Source organism: Apium graveolens, chromosome 5 (genome assembly GCF_009905375.1).
Source record: "Apium graveolens cultivar Ventura chromosome 5, ASM990537v1, whole genome shotgun sequence".
Classification (NCBI taxonomy): domain Eukaryota; kingdom Viridiplantae; phylum Streptophyta; class Magnoliopsida; order Apiales; family Apiaceae; genus Apium; species Apium graveolens.
Genome location: NC_133651.1, coordinates 26,935,388 through 26,943,994, shown reverse-complemented (window position 1 = coordinate 26,943,994; position 8,607 = coordinate 26,935,388).

Here is an 8,607-nt window from a genome sequence, read left to right as displayed (position 1 = left end):
ATAGCTTCGTAACTGTGGATGCATAAGGGATGTTCATATGCTTTGCTCCCCTCAAAAACTTCAGAATTCCTTGGTAGATAAACTCACCAAGGTCCACATAGTATTCCTCATTCATAATTCCCCACAGCAACTGTGCTCTCTCAACTGTGACCTCGTGTGCATGTGAAGAAGGCAAAATATTAGCACATATAAATGCATTCCATGCACGGGCATACCTGTTCATGGCGATCGCCGGAAAGTGACGATACTCATTATTGGCTGGACTGCGGTTCCAAACTGTGCCCGGTCGACAGAGAGTCGCACAAATCAAATCCAAGTCAAAATCCTCAACAGTCTTTTCATTCCAGTTCTCCTCCTCGGGCTTCCTCTCTCGCTGTCCAATCACACGGCGAATCACCGCAGGATGATAATCAACCGTCAGCCCACGAACTACAGAAAACCCATTCTTTTCAGCCTTCGCGTTCGCGTAGAACTCGCGAACAACGCTCATCGGTACTGCTTCGGGTGACTCACAAAAAGCTATCCACCCCTTCTCTGCAATCATGGGCAACAACTCACCATCCCTCCCTGATGGTAAAAACCCCCTCTCCTTCAGAATCGGCTTTCCCAACAGCCTAGTGTACTCCTCCTCCGCAGCTCTGTCAGTTAACCGAGGCCTTGCAGCAGTACCCCTTGATGAATCAGCAGTAGGAACTGTGCTGCTGCTGTCAATAGTGCGTGCTCTCTTGGGTGCCATTGATTTATGAATAAAAGTGTGTAAGAACTGATTTTTGATGTTTATAAGAGGGTTTAAGTGTAGGAAGTTTGTGGGAGATATGTAGGATAGGTGTATGTATATATAGGGTGTGGAGTAGGTTAAATTAGATTAGGAGTGGGGTTGAGGGATAAAATCATGGGGTAATGGGAAAAGAATTCGTGGGTTTATGGGCTGTGATGGGTTTTTGTGTTTTTGTTTTTTTTTTTTTTCTGAACTGTAAAAAAATTTCTGGAACTCGACCCCTGCGCGGCCGCTCAGCATTTCTGCGCGGGCGCGTAGCAAGCTGCGCGGCCGCTCATAGCTGCGCGGGCGCGCAGAGGGTCTCTGGAATTTTTTTTTTTCAGCCCCTGTTTTCTGATTTTTTTGTGTTTTTGGATAGGTTATTAACTTCTAAGGGTTCCTGTAACAACAATTCATGGGTTGCCTCCCACGCAGCGCTTCTTTTTTGTCATTAGCTTGACGTTCCGTACCTTTCTCAAGTAGTCAACAAAATGGCACTAACCACCTCTCGGTTTGCCATGTCCCCATAGTAGTGCTTCAACCGCTGACCGTTAACCTTGAATGCTTGGTCCGAATCATTCTCAAAAATTTCCACCGCTCCATGTGGAAACACAGTTTTGACAATAAAAGGTCCAGACCACCTTGATTTCAACTTCCCAGGAAAAAGTCGGAGCCGAGAGTTGAATAACAGAACTTGTTGCCCTGGCACAAATAACTTAGGATGTAGCTTCCTATCGTGCCACCTCTTCACCTTTTCCTTATACATTTTGTTATTCTCGTACGCTTGAAGTCGAAATTCATCAAGTTCATTAAGCTAAAGCATTCTTTTCTTACCAGCTGCATCTAAATCCAGGTTCATTTTCTTCAATGCCCAGTAGGCCTTATGCTCAAGCTCCGCCGGTAGATGACATCCCTTACCGTACACCAACTGAAACGGTGACATCCCAAGTGGAGTTTTGTATGCTGTTCTGTAAGCCCAAACAGCTTCATCGAGCTTTAAAGACCAATCCTTCCTTGACGGACAAACAACCTTCTCTAGAATGCGCTTTATCTCTCTGTTAGACACTTCCGCTTGACCATTTGTTTGCGGATGATAGGCAGTAGCTACTCGATGATTCACATTATAACGCTGCATCATAGAAGTGAACTTACGGTTGCAAAAATGCGATCCTTCATCACTTATGATTACCCGAGGCGTTCCAAACCTTGTGAAAATTTGCTTATGAAGAAAATTTAGCACTGCCTTTGCATCATTTGTCGGTAAAGCTTTAACTTCGACCCATTTTGAGACATAATCGACTGCCAACAAGATGTACTGATTATTGCAAGACGAGATAAAAGGCCCCATGAAATCGATTCCCCATACATCAAAGACCTCGACTTCAAGCATCACATTTAATGGCATCTCATCCTTCCTTGACAAATTTCCCACTCTTTGGCAACGATCACACCTTAAAACAAACTGATGAGCATCCTTGAACAAAGTAGGCCAGAAAAAACCTGCTTGCAGAATATGAGCTGTCGTCTTCTCGCCTCCATAATGTCCACCATAAACCGTGGAATGGCAGTCTCGTAATATCCCCTCCGTCTCACAGAACGGGATACATCTCCTGATGATCTGATCAGCTCCCTGTCTAAACAAATATGGTTCATCCCATATATACCACTTCACCTCATGCAGAAACTTCTTCTTTTGAGCGGATGTCAAATTAAGCGGCATTATATTGCTGACAAGATAGTTTATAATATCTGCAAACCATGGTTCTTCCTCCTGAATTGCAAACAACTGCTCATCCGGAAAAGATTCATTGATTAATGTCCTATCTTGTGAAGTAGAATCGGGATTCTCCAACCTAGAGAGATGGTCAGCTACTTGATTCTCGGTACCTTTTCTATCTTTGATCTCTAACTCAAATTCTTGAAGTAAAAGCACCCAACGAATGAGTCTCGGCTTCGAATCCTTCTTAGAAACCAGATAGCGAATAGCTGTATGATCAGTGAATACTGTCACTTTCGTACCAAGCAAATAAGATCGAAATTTCTCAAAGCCAAAGACTATAGCCAAAAGCTCCTTCTCAGTAGTGGTGTAGTTCAATTGGGCCCCATTTAAAGTCTTACTTGCATAGTAGACCACATGGAAGAGATTTTTCTTGCGCTGTCCCAGAACTGCACCTACCGCATAGTCACTCGCATCACACATCATCTCAAACGGTTCTGTCCAATCTGGTGCTGTAATAACTGGTGCCGTGATCAAACTCTCCTTGAGAGTCTCGAATGCTGCCAAACATTCATCATCAAATTTGAAAGGCACATCTTTCTCAAGTAAATTGCACAACGGCTTAGATATCTTTGAAAAGTCCTTGATGAATCGCCGATAAAAACCCGCATGACCGAGAAAACTACGGATTCCTTTCACCGAATTAGGTGGGGGAAGATTTCCAATGACTCCCACCTTGGCCTTGTCCACCTCCAGACCTTTGCTAGAGACCTTATGCCCAAGGATAATGCCTTCACGTACCATAAAATGACATTTCTCCCAATTAAGCACCAAATTAGTTTCCACGCATCTTTTGAGTACGGCGCGCAGATTATTCAAACATTCATCATATGAGTGTCCAAAGACGGAGAAGTCATCCATGAACACTTCGACGTTATTTCCAATCATGTCAGAGAATATAGCCATCATACATCTCTGAAAGGTGGCCGGGGCGCCACATAACCCAAACGAAACTCTACGAAAAGCAAATGTGCCAAATGGACAAGTGAAGGTAGTCTTTTCCTGATCCTCTGGTGCAATACAAATCTGATTATACCCGGAATAACCATCCAGAAGACAAAAATACTCATGTCCCGCCAATCTGTCAAGCATTTGATCAATAAATGGGAGAGGGAAGTGATCCTTCCTTGTGGCTTTGTTCAATTTTCTATAATCCATGCATACTCTCCATCCTGTAACTGTTCGAGTAGGGATGAGCTCATTCTTTTCATTTGTGACCACAGTGATACCTCCTTTCTTAGGTACACATTGCACGGGGCTCACCCACGAGCTGTCAGAAATAGGATAAATGATGCCTGCATCTAGCCATTTCAGAATTTCTTTCTTCACCACCTCCTTCATGATCGGGTTCAGTCTTCGCTGCTGTTCCACAGTTGGCTTACTACCTTCCTCTAATAGAATTTTATGCATACAATATGAAGGACTTATCCCCTTGATGTCTGCTATGGTCCATCCTATAGCCGATTTGAATTCTCTCAAAATCCTTAAGAGCTTGTCTTTCTCACTACCTGAAAGGTCAGCTGAAATAATAACAGGTAACGTAGATGAATCACCTAAAAAAGCATACCTCAAGTGTTCAGGTAATGGTTTGAGCTCCAAGGTAGGTGCTTCCTCTATTGATGGTTTGAGCTTCCCTTCAGCATTCTTAAGGTCAGAAGTACCAAGAGATTCAAATGGTATGTCGAGCTTTCGCTTCCATGGAGAAGCGTTCAGATATTGTAATTACTCGTAGCTATCTTCATCATCGCTGTCAAAATCCCCCACTAAGGCCTTTTCCAATGCATCAGACATTAGCATGTGATCGAGTTCCGAAGTAACTGCAGGAATCAATCACATCCACTTTTAAACACTCCTCATCTTCTGTAGGGAATTTCATTGCCTTGAATACGTTGAAGGTCACATCCTGATCTTGGACCCGCATAGTAAGTTCCCCTTTTTGCACATCTATCAAAGTACGGCCAGTAGCCAAGAAAGGCCTCCCCAAGATTATGGGAATCTTCTTATCTTCCTAAAAATCCAGAATAACAAAATCTGCAGGAAAGAAGAGCTTATCCACCTTGACGAGCACATCCTCAACTATGCCCCTTGGGTAAGTAATGGAACGGTCCGCCAATTGTAGCGACATGTATGTGGGTTTTGGATCAGGCAGATCCAGCTTTTTGAAGATCAACAAGGGCATCAGATTAATGCTTGCTCCCAAATCACAAAGGCACTTGTCAAAAGTTAGATTGCCAATGGTGCAAGGAATAGTGAAGCTTCCTGGATCTTTCAGTTTTGGTGGTAACTTTTGCTGCAGAACAGCGCTGCATTCTTCCGTGAGAGCAACAGTTTCAAGGTCATCCAGTTTCACCTTCCTTGAAAGAATAGTCTTCATAAACTTCGCATAACTAGGCATTTGTTCCAGAGCCTCAGCGAAAGGTATATTGATGTGAAGTTTCTTGAACACCTCCAGAAACTTCCCGAACTGTCTATCCAGCTTTTGTTGCTGCAATCTCTTAGGAAAAGGTGGTGGAGGATAGAGCTGTTTCTCCCCTGTATTAGCCTCAGGCAGAGTGTGTTCAACAGTAGTCTTCTTTGGTTCCGCCACTTTCTCCTTTTGCTTAGATTCTTCATCACTAACTTCAGCTTCGACTTCTTTTGCCTTTTCAGCATCAGCTACTTTTCCAGACCTTAAGGTAATAGCCTTGACTTGCTCTTTAGCTTCCTTCCTGCCTGGTACTTCCGTGTCACTGGGAAGAGTGCCAGGTTGACGATTGAGCACTGCATTGGCTAATTGACCGATTTGATTTTCCAAGGTCTTGATAGAAACCGCCTGACTCTTGCACAACAGCTTAAGTTACTCAAAATCAGCACTAATAGGTGCAGCTGCACTTCCCTGTTGAGGATATGATTGCCTTGTAGCATACTGTTGTGGTTGCTGGAATCCAGGTGGGTTAAACTGTTTACTCACTCCTTGCTGATATGTTGGCTGAATAGCATTCTGATTATTCCCCCAGCTGAAATTTGGATGATTTCTGTTGTTAGGATGATAGGTCGCTGGCACAGGCTGCTGTTGTCACTGATAATTATTCACATACTGAACAGATTCGTTGACAAGAGAACACTGATCCGTAGCATGAGAACCTGCACAAAGCTCACAAACCATAGATATTTGATTAACTCCATACGTAGCCAAAGAATCAACCTTCATTGATAGCGCTTGGAGCTGGGCTGCAATAGCGGTGGCTGCATCAACTTCCAGAATACCTGCTACCTTGCCTGACGTCATCCTCTGAGTTGGGTTTTGATGCTCATTTGCAGCCATCATCTCGATAAGATTATACGCCTCAGTATAGCTTTTAGCCCATAAGGCGCCTCCAGCTGCTGCATCGAGCATGGGCCGAGATTGGGCCCCCAAACCATTATAAAAACCAGTGATTACCATCCAATCCGGCATTCCATGATATGGATATTTTCTCAACATTTCCTTGTAGCGTTCCCAAGCCTCGCACATAGATTCTGTAGGTTGCTGCGCAAATTGAGTAAGAGCACTCCTCATAGCAGCAGTCTTTGCCATTGGATAAAACTTCACCAGAAACTTTTGCGCAAGATCTTGCCACGTAGTGATTGACCCAGCTGGTTCAGAATGTAACCAGTCTTTAGCTTTATCCCTCAGTGAGAATGGGAAAAGCCTCAACTTGATAGCCTCATCAGTCATGCCATTATACTTAAAAGTGCTGCAGATCTCGACAAAATTCCTTATGTGCATGTTGGGGTCTTCAGTTGCCGCTCCTCCAAAAGAAACAGAATTCTGCACCATCTGAATAGTGCCCGGCTTGATTTCAAAGGTGTTAGCTTGAATAGCCGGATGAAGGATGCTTGACTGAATGTCATCAATTTTAGGCCGAGAAAAATCCATAAGAGCTGGATCAGCTTGAACAATACGATCTCCCATGTTTACTGGTTCTTTCTGCTCAGTTCCTGAATCCGAATCCTCAAAATCTAACTTCTCCGGAGTATCAAGAACTTCGTCTTTCTCCTCAGCTGTATCTAAGGTCCTCTTCCGAGCACGAGAACGAGTTTGCATAAACGCTTGCTAAAGTACCTGAAACACAACCGAAAAGAGTAATTAACTACTACGTCCTAATCACTGAGTCCTAATGACCAATGATGGTAAGTACATAAACTAAAAAAATACGCCGAGTCCCCGGCAGCGGCGCCAAAAACTTGTTAGGGTGAAAACATGCACTAATATTCACGCAAGTATACGCGTTCGCAAGTAATATAGAATACTTTCTAGTTCGTTCCCTCAGAGACTCAGACTAAGTTATTGTTTAATTAAACTCACTCACCAATGTATGATTACTTCTCAATGTTAAGGTAACACTTAAAATTGTTGATTAAATATTAATTATAATTAACTACTTAATTAACCACTTAACTAACACTTCAATTTATCAATAATAAAACACTCATGAGATCACAACTTCATTATTACTTCCTTCTATAGCCATTGTTATTACCTTTAGCATGTGACAGTGATGACATTAATCGAATAACACGAAACTGATAAAAGCCAACTCTCATTGTACTAATACCATTCTACCAAGCATCCACAATTAAGATAGAAGTTGAATAGTCATCAATCATGTTGAGTTCCTATATGTCTACAGAAATTGACAACATAACGATTTAAGCACAAGTTATTCCTTTTGATTACATAGGGCAAATAAAACTATTAGAGTTACCCACTAATCATGCACAACGTACATGAACCTATGCTAGCATGGCAAGTTCTAAATCTCAAGATCCACTGTCGCTTCACAAGAGATTAACACCCTATCTTATATGTTCGCGACGCACATAAGACGAATACGCACAACCAATACTAGATATCATGCAATCATCACACACTAAAGTATTAAACAATTAACTAAAGAATTTCATAATAAATACGTTGCAACCCCATGATCACGATTAGCCCATAATAGAACTTATCGCCATCATGGGTTCATATGAAATCATGATAAACAACACAAGAAAATAATAACTAAACTAATTATATTAAAACAGAGTACGTCACAAGAGTAAATAAGTCAAAGCAAGAAAACTAGCATCCAACGTTACAACGAAACAAGAATCACAAGAATATATGCTTCCTCTTCGTTGCGGTGTGCTAAATCGGTCTTCTTCCTTATCTCCTTCGCTTCTTGCGCCAAACACAATCTAAAACATAATCTCCTTCTTATTCTCTATGAAAACGTCTCAAATCTACTTATATAATAGTCCCATAAAACTCAGATTACATAGAAGTTGGAAGCCAGACAGAAGTAGAAGTCTAAAATAATCCAGCTTTTTACCCGACCCTGCGCGGCCGCTCAGCATTTCTGCGCGGGCGCGCAAGGCTGCTGCGCGGCCGCTCAACATTGCTGCGCGGGCGCGCAGGACCCTACTGGAAAAATTCCAGATTTGCTCCGTTTCTTCGCCGTAATCTGCCCGTTCTTCTCCTCTCGCAATGGTGAACACATGCCAAGGCTTATTCTTGATGATTCCTCCTCCGAAATGCAACTAATACCCTGAAATGCATAAACACTAGAAAAACGCATCAAATACACAAAATACTTGATTTCAAGACACCAATTTAAGCCATGCCAAGGCTTATTCTTGATGATTCCTCCTCCGAAATGCAACTAATACCCTGAAATGCATAAACACTAGAAAAACGCATCAAATACACAAAATACTTGATTTCAAGACACCAATTTAAGCCATTTTAAGACGTTCTAAGTGGTATAAAATGCCACTTATCATGGCTTAACACATGCCTTTAGGACTGCGTCATTCTACAAGAAGACAGACATTTCAAAAGATTTTTTTAATTATGACATCAGTGTGGTCAAAATCAATGACAATATGGTTCATAATTTAGTCAACAACCTATTTAATCAATGTAACATCAATTTGTAATAGACAGGGTCGTTGTCGCTGATAAACAAATGCAGCACTTGTAAGCAAGACCCTTGTCTGTTCACTGTTGCAATGCTGCAATTCAATCAAGTCCATTTAGTGACAATAAAATCTAGAAAAGAATCTG